The sequence below is a fragment of the Phyllobates terribilis genome, unplaced genomic scaffold, assembly GCF_046119375.1.
Source record: "Phyllobates terribilis strain yellow unplaced genomic scaffold, ASM4611937v1 Scaffold_30__1_contigs__length_15301838, whole genome shotgun sequence".
NCBI lineage: Eukaryota > Metazoa > Chordata > Amphibia > Anura > Dendrobatidae > Phyllobates > Phyllobates terribilis.
In genome coordinates, this window is record NW_027362790.1 from 9,253,586 (window position 1) to 9,267,026 (window position 13,441).

The window sequence follows — 13,441 nt, forward strand, 5'->3', positions numbered from 1 at the left end:
AGCTTATCTCACCACCTGTAGTTATTTAGGTGAAAGCTCCAAAATGCTTGCCTAATATGTCTGTTTATCCAAAAGGAAGTAAAAAGGGAGAGCTAGAAAGATAGCATTGCATCACATTACATGGCAATGCAATGCACAGTTGCTGAAGTTGAACCAAAATGAGCTTGTAATCTGGCTTCTGCAACTTTGAACATGAAAAATCCAATGAGGAGAAGAAAAGCAAAGCCAAAGAGTCCATCCCAAAATCCGACAAAGAAGCAAAATGAACAAAAAACATTGAATTCAATTCTTTCTGATTTTAGAAACTGCATTAAAGAAGGGGTGCACCGGTCCTGGAGATACTGCAATACCAGGTCAATGCGTGGAGTGGACAGAGCAAGCTCTTTTTCCATCTCCCTGTTCTAAAAATCCATTTAATATATGGTCCCCAGATAGGGGACGTATCAGATATTAAACTGATAAGAACAGATTTTTTTTTTTTTTTTTTTTTTATACCATTCAGTAAAATTTTTCAAGCAACAATCAATAGTATAAAAACTCATACTACGTTGCCCAGTCTTACATCATAATGGTACTTTCTTTATTTCATATTTATAACTTTTTACTGAAACAGTTGTAATACCTTTTGAATGGACAAAAAACTATAAAACATACCATTATCATAAAAAAAGACAGATCACAACACTTAAACAAGGACTTACTGGTACTTTACCAGTGACCTCCATTTTTTGACTTTCCAAAAACCTTCTGAATCAGAGCCACCACCGCCACGGCTGTCCCATAAATAAACTATGTATAACCTTGACAAAACCATCCTAACACAATTATTAACTGAGATTATTTTCCTTTTAAATAAACACAAATTCCTAACGTCCCACAGACTTTCTATTACACATGCCATTATCAACCACAACAATCTCTCTTTCACCCGGCTACTTGCACCCATCCCAAACATTACCACTCTCCAATTTATAAAATTCACGCCCGCTAGTTCCTTGCATAAACCACCCACTCCCTTCCAAACACTCTGAGCATAATCACAATTCCAAACCAAATGCATAACAGTTTCACTCGCCCCACATCCATCCCTCGGACATACCTCTGTTCTAATCAGATCCCTCCTCTTCTGTACCTCTCTCACAGGCAAAATCTCATGCAAACTCATCCATACGATATCACGCTGCCTATTCGATATTCCTTTTATACTCAGGTTCCTCCATACACACAACGCTTCACTCGATCTCAAGCCCCTAATGTTACATTCAAACTCTCTAACACGCATCCTTCTCCTTACATTCCTTATCACTTTGAAATCACCCATAGGAACATCCAACAAATCATGCTTGACAACAAATTTTTCAACAAACTCATACCACACTGGACATTTAAACGAAACAGGCACTCTTGCATCCCTTCTCATCCATTTCAACCCAAACAACATCCATCCAGCCATATATTTAATCATAAAAGCCGTCTTGTTATCCATACCTAACAGAACAACCACCGTTTTAATATAATTTAAACCAAGACAAAATTCAAAATTTGGGAAATCCATTCCCCCATGTTCACGTAACTTACACAAATATTCCCTTTTAAGTTTTTCCATCTTACTTCCCCAATAAAACGTAAAAATTAGCTTCTCAATCCGCCTAAAACCCCTATAAGGGGCTGGAAAAACCACTGACACAAAAAGTAACATAGGAAGAATCACTGACTTAATAATAAGGACTTTGCCTGACAATGTCAAGTCCCGTAACCTCCAAAAATTTAACTTCTGTTCAATCCTCTTACCGCATTCATCCCAACTCTCATTCCCTTTCAGATCTTTGTTAAACCATACCCCCAAAACCTTAATAGCACCTTCTTCACATATCACACCATCCATCCTAACACTCGAATCCCCGAAACACTTAAAGCTACACTTCCCCCAATTCACCCTAAAACCAGATGCACCACAAAAGAAATCTAAAAGCAACCTTGCTCGATTCATAGCAGCCATATTATCACTCACCACAACAACATCGTCCATATACCCCATTACCTTTACAGTCTTTCCACCACTCCCTGGGATCAGAAGACCATTCATCACTTTCTCTTTCCGAATCATGCACAACAGGGGCTCAATCACACTTATAAACAGGACAGGGGACAACGGACACCCCTGCCTGACCCCTGATTTTATGCACACCTTCTCACTCAAACATCCATTCACTAACACTTCACTCACCACACCATCATACAAACACCTTATGGCATTCACAAAAACACTAGGAAAACCCATCCTAACTAACACCTCAAACATAAACGCATGCGACACTCTATCAAAAGCTTTCTCAAAATCCACACAAAAAACCATACATTTCCCGTTCCTAAACATACAATCTCCAATTACGTCCCTCAACAACAAGAGGTTATCAGTCATACACCTACCTGGCACCGCGCACACTTGATCATCACCAACCACACTTCCAATCACCCCACGCATACGGTTAGCCAGAATTTTGCTAAAGACTTTATAATCTGCATTGAGTAATGTAATCGGCCTCCAATTACGCAAATTCTTTTTCTCACCCTTCTTATATAGTAAAACAACTACTCCTTCTTTCATGGAATTACAAAGTACACCATTCATCCACATATATTGACATACCTCCACAAAATCAACACCAATCACATCCCATGCTTTTACATAAAACTCCACAGGCAACCCATCTTTCCCAGGTGTTTTATTCTTTTTCGCACCATCCACCGCCTTTTTAACCTCATCAAAAACAATATCCTCACTCAAACACTCACGTTCCCCTGATTCAAGCTGACTCTCCAACATACCTAACACATGCTCTTTCAAACCCCCATCCACCCATTTAGACTCAAATAAACTACTATAGAAACTATGTACCTCATCCAACACTTCCCTTCCAACCACAGTCATACCATTATCATTTACAACCTTATCCAACTCATCTTTTTTACTGCACATTTTTTTAAAAAAGTACCTCGTACACTTCTCATCCATATCCAAATGCTCAACTCTCGTCCTAAAAATAATTTCCTTCCCACGCTTTTCCAAAACACGCTTCATCTCATCTCTCGCTCCTCTGAGTTGATCACTAACATCAATTCCTTTCATACTCATTTTATGTAACCACTCAATCCTCATATTTAAATCTTTAAATCTGCCTCTTTCAATTGCTGCTTTTTTATAACCCCACCTCCTAAAAAAATTCTTAATTTCCACTTTCACCCAATCCCACCATACAGTCACATCCACAAAATTATTTTTCCTAGACCTCCACCATTCATACTTACTTTCGAAGTCTCTCATAACCCTAACATCCTCTAACAACCTAACATTTAGCTTCCATACCCCAACACCATGCACCATTTTTTTATCACCTTCAAACATACCCCACAAACATTCATGGTCTGTGAAAGAAAAAACATGCTGTTTAAAAAATTTACACACCAAACCTCTATTTGTATACAGCATGCGGTCAATCCTGGACACTATTCCTCCCCTATCAGCTCTATATGTGGCCGGTGGTGGCTTACTCAAAAATTCCGCTGCATCTAAAAAAGAAAAATCAGATGTAATTTGATTAAGGACCTTACCCGTGACATCAATTTCCCCTTCAGAAACACAATTGAAATCACCAACTAATAATATTGGAATCCTTCCAGGCAAAAATAAACGTATTTTCTCTAATAGTGCTAACCTATCCCCTTTGTTAATTGGACAATACACGTTAACAATTTTCACCCTCCACCCTCTCCCCTTAACCACTGCCATTATACAACGACCTGGCTCCACCACCATATAATTTTCAAAACTTAAATCCCTATTCCCCAACAAAATCCCCACACCATCATTTTTGTTTGTCATTGAACCTGACCAAATACTATGCCCATATACCCAGTCCTTTTCAGGAGGTGACTCTTCAATTCCGCACTCTTGCAGACAGTAAATATTTGCTCCAAGATTTTTTAGTTCTTCCAGTATAGCCAATCTTCTAGGCTTAGATTTTATAAGCCTTACATTTATTGACAGTACACTACAGCCCATGTTGGAGCCCATTTTTTAACCATATTCGGTAAAAAAGAACATACCCCCCACCGAAGAGTCAACCTTTCTCGTCTTGAAACTCGATTCCTGATGTTAAGCAGAGAATGCTGGCCCCCTCCTCCAAAAAAGACCTCCTAGGAGAGGCACTGTAGCTCTCGGGATAGCTCCTATCACTTAAGGGGCTGATGCTCCCAATACTGGCAGGTGAAAAATCTGGCCGGAACTTCTTTGCAGAAGACACATCAGAGTCCTCATCAGGGGGCCTCACCACAGCCCCGGTGAAGTCACCCTGGCCACCACCACCTTCATGAATTGCCTCTGAGCTTTCCAAAGCCAACACCGGCGTTGTGGAGAGTGAACCGCTCACTTCTCCCTCACCACTCACATCAAGCAGAATTGACATATCTGCAGGCTCTATCTCAACAGCGCTTCCACCAGCAGGATCGGGTGCTTGCTCCATCTCTTCCATGAAGTCCCTTACTACCTCGATCGCCTCACCAATAGTGGCGGCAGTAGTAGGACGTGGGGACACGGCCTCTGCATATGACCTGGAACGATGGGGACAGTCCTTGAAAGCGTGTCCCTCCTCGCCACATGCATTACAAACCATGGAGTTAGTACACTCCATTGCCAGATGACCCTCTTTATTGCATTTCCCACAAAACTTCTCCACCGTGCAGTCCTCTTGGTAGTGTCCAAAGGATTTACACTTCCTGCAAAACCGCGGAGCACCAGGAAAATACATATACCCTCTATCCCTCCCGATGGCAAAACTGAGGGGAGGGTAGTGGATACCCCCAGGTCCCTGGGGGTCCTCCTGGAACCGTACAAAAAACTTGTGTTTGCCAGTCCACAAGCCCACCTCATTCCTCACCTTGTGTGAGTAGGACACATAGCTGCAATGACGGTTCAGGAATCTAGTAATGTCCTCCACATCCACAAGGGGGTTGTGCATAAACACAACAACTGGCACTTCCCCCTTAGTATACAATACCGTAAATGTAAGCCCATCAAGAGCCGGATGATCCAAGGCTTGCTGATCCTTTAGAGTCTTGAAAAGATTCTGGCAAGCTGCCATACGATCAAGGACTAAAACGTACCGGCCATTCTTTGGGAACTCCTGTAGGCAAATGATGTCTCCACGACCAACATTCAAAATCTTGAAGATGACGACTTCCACCAAGAACCGCAGGTTAAAGAAATTCCTCCTCGACTCCTCAATATCAATGCGAAAAGAATTTTTGACCCGAATATCATCGGTCCCGGCATAGCGAATCTTGACGCCCATTATCACCTCTCGTTTCCTCTGGACCCCCCCCAATAGCAGCAGGCAGCTTAAGCCACCTAAGTGGCGATGCTGCAAGGCCGAGGGGGAGACACTATAGGATCCTTCTGACCAGATACAAGATCTAAGCCAAAAGGCCGAGAAGCGATAACCAGAATTGGTTTCAAACTACGGAGCCACCCAAGGATCCTGAAAAGTCCATTTGTGGAGATGAGCTCCTGGACTCCCGTTAAGAAGACATGTTGTCAACCTCTAGATCCCTTACATGCCTGCACTTTTCGGCTTGCTGCTGCTGCAATCCACGCGTTTTAGATCTGCATAACTCCACCTCTTTAAACACAGCACCTTCACCCCCTGCTGTTCCCACCTGCCTCAACACCGTTGGAAGGGAGGAGAACCAATTAAGGCGGGGGGTGGGGTGGAACGAGCAGCTGTCTACCCTTAGCAGGAGGGCTCCTGATTACATACCTCTCCTGCTGCTGCTGCTGCTGGCTGTCCAGCAGCAGACTGAAGGTGGCTGCTGCTGTGCACAGGTATATAAAGGCTCAGAGCCTATTATGACACGCGCAGCCAGCGTTCCATTGCCACATTCCATCTACTGCAGGCAGGATACCTGGCTGGCTGAATGTCGCTGAGAAGCTCACAGAGACCGCCATAAGCAACAGTTTAACAGAATGCCACAGACTAATCAACCAAACTTTTTGGGTTGGGTTCTCTTTTATAGTCTGCAGGCATTAAATGAAAGAAGTCAGTGTTCCAGCAGAGGGAGACAACGTTTCAGAAAAGGCATTGTAGCAAACCAAAAAAGAAATTTTAAGCGCAGCAGAGTAACCAGCGCACATACCTGTTAGCTCAGGTGAGTTTAAAAGGCTGCTGTTGATAACAAGGGCATTTGCTAAATAGATGGTGTGTGTGCAACAATATACTGAAAGGTCAATTATATTGTGCAGCTTATCTCACCACCTGTAGTTATTTAGGTGAAAGCTCCAAAATGCTTGCCTAATATGTCTGTTTATCCAAAAAGAAGTAAAAAGGGAGAGCTAGAAAGATAGCATTGCATCACATTACATGGCAATGCAATGCACAGTTGCTGAAGTTGAACCAAAATGAGCTTGTAATCTGGCTTCTGCAACTTTGAACATGAAAAATCCAATGAGGAGAAGAAAAGCAAAGCCAAAGAGTCCATCCCAAAATCCGACAAACAAGCAAAATGAACAAAAAACATTGAATTCAATTCTTTCTGATTTTAGAAACTGCATTAAAGAAGGGGTGCACCGGTCCTGGAGATACTGCAATACCAGGTCAATGCATGGAGTGGACAGAGCAAGCTCTTTTTCCATCTCCCTGTTCTAAAAATCCATTTAATATATGGTCCCCAGATAGGGGACGTATCAGATATTAAACTGATAAGAACAGATACTACACTTGATCTTAGCCAAAAGGCCGAGAAGCGATAACCAGAATTGGTTTCAAACTACGGAGCCACCCAAGGATCCTGAAAAGTCCATTTGTGGAGATGAGCTCCTGGACTCCCGTTAAGAAGACATGTTGTCAACCTCTAGATCCCTTACATGCCTGCACTTTTCGGCTTGCTGCTGCTGCAATCCACGCGTTTTAGATCTGCATAACTCCACCTCTTTAAACACAGCACCTTCACCCCCTGCTGTTCCCACCCGCCTCAACACCGTTGGAAGGGAGGAGAACCAATTAAGGCGGGGGGTGGGGTGGAACGAGCAGCTGTCTACCCTTAGCAGGAGGGCTCCTGATTACATACCTCTCCTGCTGCTGCTGCTGCTGGCTGTCCAGCAGCAGACTGAAGGTGGCTGCTGCTGTGCACAGGTATATAAAGGCTCAGAGCCTATTATGACATGCGCAGCCAGCGTTCCATTGCCACATTCCATCTACTGCAGGCAGGATACCTGGCTGGCTGAATGTCGCTGAGAAGCTCACAGAGACCGCCATAAGCAACAGTTTAACAGAATGCCACAGACTAATCAACCAAACTTTTTGGGTTGGGTTCTCTTTTATAGTCTGCAGGCATTAAATGAAAGAAGTCAGTGTTCCAGCAGAGGGAGACAACGTTTCAGAAAAGGCATTGTAGCAAACCAAAAAAGAAATTTTAAGCGCAGCAGAGTAACCAGCGCACATACCTGTTAGCTCAGGTGAGTTTAAAAGGCTGCTGTTGATAACAAGGGCATTTGCTAAATAGATGGTGTGTGTGCAACAATATACTGAAAGGTCAATTATATTGTGCAGCTTATCTCACCACCTGTAGTTATTTAGGTGAAAGCTCCAAAATGCTTGCCTAATATGTCTGTTTATCCAAAAGGAAGTAAAAAGGGAGAGCTAGAAAGATAGCATTGCATCACATTACATGGCAATGCAATGCACAGTTGCTGAAGTTGAACCAAAATGAGCTTGTAATCTGGCTTCTGCAACTTTGAACATGAAAAATCCAATGAGGAGAAGAAAAGCAAAGCCAAAGAGTCCATCCCAAAATCCGACAAACAAGCAAAATGAACAAAAAACATTGAATTCAATTCTTTCTGATTTTAGAAACTGCATTAAAGAAGGGGTGCACCGGTCCTGGAGATACTGCAATACCAGGTCAATGCGTGGAGTGGACAGAGCAAGCTCTTTTTCCATCTCCCTGTTCTAAAAATCCATTTAATATATGGTCCCCAGATAGGGGACGTATCAGATATTAAACTGATAAGAACAGATACTACACTTGATCTTAGCCAAAAGGCCGAGAAGCGATAACCAGAATTGGTTTCAAACTACGGAGCCACCCAAGGATCCTGAAAAGTCCATTTGTGGAGATGAGCTCCTGGACTCCCGTTAAGAAGACATGTTGTCAACCTCTAGATCCCTTACATGCCTGCACTTTTCGGCTTGCTGCTGCTGCAATCCACGCGTTTTAGATCTGCATAACTCCACCTCTTTAAACACAGCACCTTCACCCCCTGCTGTTCCCACCCGCCTCAACACCGTTGGAAGGGAGGAGAACCAATTAAGGCGGGGGGTGGGGTGGAACGAGCAGCTGTCTACCCTTAGCAGGAGGGCTCCTGATTACATACCTCTCCTGCTGCTGCTGCTGCTGGCTGTCCAGCAGCAGACTGAAGGTGGCTGCTGCTGTGCACAGGTATATAAAGGCTCAGAGCCTATTATGACACGCGCAGCCAGCGTTCCATTGCCACATTCCATCTACTGCAGGCAGGATACCTGGCTGGCTGAATGTCGCTGAGAAGCTCACAGAGACCGCCATAAGCAACAGTTTAACAGAATGCCACAGACTAATCAACCAAACTTTTTGGGTTGGGTTCTCTTTTATAGTCTGCAGGCATTAAATGAAAGAAGTCAGTGTTCCAGCAGAGGGAGACAACGTTTCAGAAAAGGCATTGTAGCAAACCAAAAAAGAAATTTTAAGCGCAGCAGAGTAACCAGCGCACATACCTGTTAGCTCAGGTGAGTTTAAAAGGCTGCTGTTGATAACAAGGGCATTTGCTAAATAGATGGTGTGTGTGCAACAATATACTGAAAGGTCAATTATATTGTGCAGCTTATCTCACCACCTGTAGTTATTTAGGTGAAAGCTCCAAAATGCTTGCCTAATATGTCTGTTTATCCAAAAGGAAGTAAAAAGGGAGAGCTAGAAAGATAGCATTGCATCACATTACATGGCAATGCAATGCACAGTTGCTGAAGTTGAACCAAAATGAGCTTGTAATCTGGCTTCTGCAACTTTGAACATGAAAAATCCAATGAGGAGAAGAAAAGCAAAGCCAAAGAGTCCATCCCAAAATCCGACAAACAAGCAAAATGAACAAAAAACATTGAATTCAATTCTTTCTGATTTTAGAAACTGCATTAAAGAAGGGGTGCACCGGTCCTGGAGATACTGCAATACCAGGTCAATGCGTGGAGTGGACAGAGCAAGCTCTTTTTCCATCTCCCTGTTCTAAAAATCCATTTAATATATGGTCCCCAGATAGGGGACGTATCAGATATTAAACTGATAAGAACAGATACTACACTTGATCTTAGCCAAAAGGCCGAGAAGCGATAACCAGAATTGGTTTCAAACTACGGAGCCACCCAAGGATCCTGAAAAGTCCATTTGTGGAGATGAGCTCCTGGACTCCCGTTAAGAAGACATGTTGTCAACCTCTAGATCCCTTACATGCCTGCACTTTTCGGCTTGCTGCTGCTGCAATCCACGCGTTTTAGATCTGCATAACTCCACCTCTTTAAACACAGCACCTTCACCCCCTGCTGTTCCCACCCGCCTCAACACCGTTGGAAGGGAGGAGAACCAATTAAGGCGGGGGGTGGGGTGGAACGAGCAGCTGTCTACCCTTAGCAGGAGGGCTCCTGATTACATACCTCTCCTGCTGCTGCTGCTGCTGGCTGTCCAGCAGCAGACTGAAGGTGGCTGCTGCTGTGCACAGGTATATAAAGGCTCAGAGCCTATTATGACACGCGCAGCCAGCGTTCCATTGCCACATTCCATCTACTGCAGGCAGTATACCTGGCTGGCTGAATGTCGCTGAGAAGCTCACAGAGACCGCCATAAGCAACAGTTTAACAGAATGCCACAGACTAATCAACCAAACTTTTTGGGTTGGGTTCTCTTTTATAGTCTGCAGGCATTAAATGAAAGAAGTCAGTGTTCCAGCAGAGGGAGACAACGTTTCAGAAAAGGCATTGTAGCAAACCAAAAAAGAAATTTTAAGCGCAGCAGAGTAACCAGCGCACATATCTGTTAGCTCAGGTGAGTTTAAAAGGCTGCTGTTGATAACAAGGGCATTTGCTAAATAGATGGTGTGTGTGCAACAATATACTGAAAGGTCAATTATATTGTGCAGCTTATCTCACCACCTGTAGTTATTTAGGTGAAAGCTCCAAAATGCTTGCCTAATATGTCTGTTTATCCAAAAGGAAGTAAAAAGGGAGAGCTAGAAAGATAGCATTGCATCACATTACATGGCAATGCAATGCACAGTTGCTGAAGTTGAACCAAAATGAGCTTGTAATCTGGCTTCTGCAACTTTGAACATGAAAAATCCAATGAGGAGAAGAAAAGCAAAGCCAAAGAGTCCATCCCAAAATCCGACAAACAAGCAAAATGAACAAAAAACATTGAATTCAATTCTTTCTGATTTTAGAAACTGCATTAAAGAAGGGGTGCACCGGTCCTGGAGATACTGCAATACCAGGTCAATGCGTGGAGTGGACAGAGCAAGCTCTTTTTCCATCTCCCTGTTCTAAAAATCCATTTAATATATGGTCCCCAGATAGGGGACGTATCAGATATTAAACTGATAAGAACAGATACTACACTTGATCTTAGCCAAAAGGCCGAGAAGCGATAACCAGAATTGGTTTCAAACTACGGAGCCACCCAAGGATCCTGAAAAGTCCATTTGTGGAGATGAGCTCCTGGACTCCCGTTAAGAAGACATGTTGTCAACCTCTAGATCCCTTACATGCCTGCACTTTTCGGCTTGCTGCTGCTGCAATCCACGCGTTTTAGATCTGCATAACTCCACCTCTTTAAACACAGCACCTTCACCCCCTGCTGTTCCCACCTGCCTCAACACCGTTGGAAGGGAGGAGAACCAATTAAGGCGGGGGGTGGGGTGGAACGAGCAGCTGTCTACCCTTAGCAGGAGGGCTCCTGATTACATACCTCTCCTGCTGCTGCTGCTGCTGGCTGTCCAGCAGCAGACTGAAGGTGGCTGCTGCTGTGCACAGGTATATAAAGGCTCAGAGCCTATTATGACACGCGCAGCCAGCGTTCCATTGCCACATTCCATCTACTGCAGGCAGGATACCTGGCTGGCTGAATGTCGCTGAGAAGCTCACAGAGACCGCCATAAGCAACAGTTTAACAGAATGCCACAGACTAATCAACCAAACTTTTTGGGTTGGGTTCTCTTTTATAGTCTGCAGGCATTAAATGAAAGAAGTCAGTGTTCCAGCAGAGGGAGACAACGTTTCAGAAAAGGCATTGTAGCAAACCAAAAAAGAAATTTTAAGCGCAGCAGAGTAACCAGCGCACATACCTGTTAGCTCAGGTGAGTTTAAAAGGCTGCTGTTGATAACAAGGGCATTTGCTAAATAGATGGTGTGTGTGCAACAATATACTGAAAGGTCAATTATATTGTGCAGCTTATCTCACCACCTGTAGTTATTTAGGTGAAAGCTCCAAAATGCTTGCCTAATATGTCTGTTTATCCAAAAGGAAGTAAAAAGGGAGAGCTAGAAAGATAGCATTGCATCACATTACATGGCAATGCAATGCACAGTTGCTGAAGTTGAACCAAAATGAGCTTGTAATCTGGCTTCTGCAACTTTGAACATGAAAAATCCAATGAGGAGAAGAAAAGCAAAGCCAAAGAGTCCATCCCAAAATCCGACAAACAAGCAAAATGAACAAAAAACATTGAATTCAATTCTTTCTGATTATAGAAACTGCATTAAAGAAGGGGTGCACCGGTCCTGGAGATACTGCAATACCAGGTCAATGCGTGGAGTGGACAGAGCAAGCTCTTTTTCCATCTCCCTGTTCTAAAAATCCATTTAATATATGGTCCCCAGATAGGGGACGTATCAGATATTAAACTGATAAGAACAGATACTACACTTGATCTTAGCCAAAAGGCCGAGAAGCGATAACCAGAATTGGTTTCAAACTACGGAGCCACCCAAGGATCCTGAAAAGTCCATTTGTGGAGATGAGCTCCTGGACTCCCGTTAAGAAGACATGTTGTCAACCTCTAGATCCCTTACATGCCTGCACTTTTCGGCTTGCTGCTGCTGCAATCCACGCGTTTTAGATCTGCATAACTCCACCTCTTTAAACACAGCACCTTCACCCCCTGCTGTTCCCACCCGCCTCAACACCGTTGGAAGGGAGGAGAACCAATTAAGGCGGGGGGTGGGGTGGAACGAGCAGCTGTCTACCCTTAGCAGGAGGGCTCCTGATTACATACCTCTCCTGCTGCTGCTGCTGCTGGCTGTCCAGCAGCAGACTGAAGGTGGCTGCTGCTGTGCACAGGTATATAAAGGCTCAGAGCCTATTATGACACGTGCAGCCAGCGTTCCATTGCCACATTCCATCTACTGCAGGCAGGATACCTGGCTGGCTGAATGTCGCTGAGAAGCTCACAGAGACCGCCATAAGCAACAGTTTAACAGAATGCCACAGACTAATCAACCAAACTTTTTGGGTTGGGTTCTCTTTTATAGTCTGCAGGCATTAAATGAAAGAAGTCAGTGTTCCAGCAGAGGGAGACAACGTTTCAGAAAAGGCATTGTAGCAAACCAAAAAAGAAATTTTAAGCGCAGCAGAGTAACCAGCGCACATACCTGTTAGCTCAGGTGAGTTTAAAAGGCTGCTGTTGATAACAAGGGCATTTGCTAAATAGATGGTGTGTGTGCAACAATATACTGAAAGGTCAATTATATTGTGCAGCTTATCTCACCACCTGTAGTTATTTAGGTGAAAGCTCCAAAATGCTTGCCTAATATGTCTGTTTATCCAAAAGGAAGTAAAAAGGGAGAGCTAGAAAGAAAGCATTGCATCACATTACATGGCAATGCAATGCACAGTTGCTGAAGTTGAACCAAAATGAGCTTGTAATCTGGCTTCTGCAACTTTGAACATGAAAAATCCAATGAGGAGAAGAAAAGCAAAGCCAAAGAGTCCATCCCAAAATCCGACAAACAAGCAAAATGAACAAAAAACATTGAATTCAATTCTTTCTGATTTTAGAAACTGCATTAAAGAAAGGGTGCACCGGTCCTGGAGATACTGCAATACCAGGTCAATGCGTGGAGTGGACAGAGCAAGCTCTTTTTCCATCTCCCTGTTCTAAAAATCCATTTAATATATGGTCCCCAGATAGGGGACGTATCAGATATTAAACTGATAAGAACAGATTTTTTTTTTTTTTCTTTTTTTTTTTTTTCGAAAGCCCGAATTCGTGTACAAAACCCGAGTGCGCTTAAAAAAAGTGACAAGTGCCACAAAAAAAGTGCACTAGGATGCTGGTCTTCTTGAAACCCTCTCCAAAAGGAGAAGGGTC

At 43.5% G+C, this 13,441-nt stretch overlaps 7 non-coding genes across 7 annotated transcripts; all 7 read right to left on the reverse strand.

Moving 5' to 3' along the window:
- Nucleotides 1-316: 316 nt before the first annotated feature.
- On the reverse strand, nt 317-512 carry LOC141179823 (U2 spliceosomal RNA). The gene has a single exon (XR_012255779.1). It is a non-coding gene; the product is annotated as a U2 spliceosomal RNA (small nuclear RNA).
- A 6,100-nt stretch (nt 513-6,612) lies between these two features.
- On the reverse strand, nt 6,613-6,803 carry LOC141179398 (U2 spliceosomal RNA). Its single transcript, XR_012255417.1, has one exon. It is a non-coding gene; the product is annotated as a U2 spliceosomal RNA (small nuclear RNA).
- Nucleotides 6,804-7,918: 1,115 nt separating this feature from the next.
- Nucleotides 7,919-8,109, reverse strand: LOC141179714 (U2 spliceosomal RNA). The gene has a single exon (XR_012255701.1). It is a non-coding gene; the product is annotated as a U2 spliceosomal RNA (small nuclear RNA).
- Nucleotides 8,110-9,224: 1,115 nt separating this feature from the next.
- LOC141179727 (U2 spliceosomal RNA) lies at nt 9,225-9,415 on the reverse strand. Its single transcript, XR_012255713.1, has one exon. It is a non-coding gene; the product is annotated as a U2 spliceosomal RNA (small nuclear RNA).
- Nucleotides 9,416-10,530: 1,115 nt separating this feature from the next.
- On the reverse strand, nt 10,531-10,721 carry LOC141179739 (U2 spliceosomal RNA). Its single transcript, XR_012255718.1, has one exon. It is a non-coding gene; the product is annotated as a U2 spliceosomal RNA (small nuclear RNA).
- A 1,115-nt stretch (nt 10,722-11,836) lies between these two features.
- LOC141179751 (U2 spliceosomal RNA) lies at nt 11,837-12,027 on the reverse strand. Its single transcript, XR_012255729.1, has one exon. It is a non-coding gene; the product is annotated as a U2 spliceosomal RNA (small nuclear RNA).
- A 1,115-nt stretch (nt 12,028-13,142) lies between these two features.
- On the reverse strand, nt 13,143-13,334 carry LOC141179919 (U2 spliceosomal RNA). Its single transcript, XR_012255850.1, has one exon. It is a non-coding gene; the product is annotated as a U2 spliceosomal RNA (small nuclear RNA).
- Nucleotides 13,335-13,441: the final 107 nt, after the last annotated feature.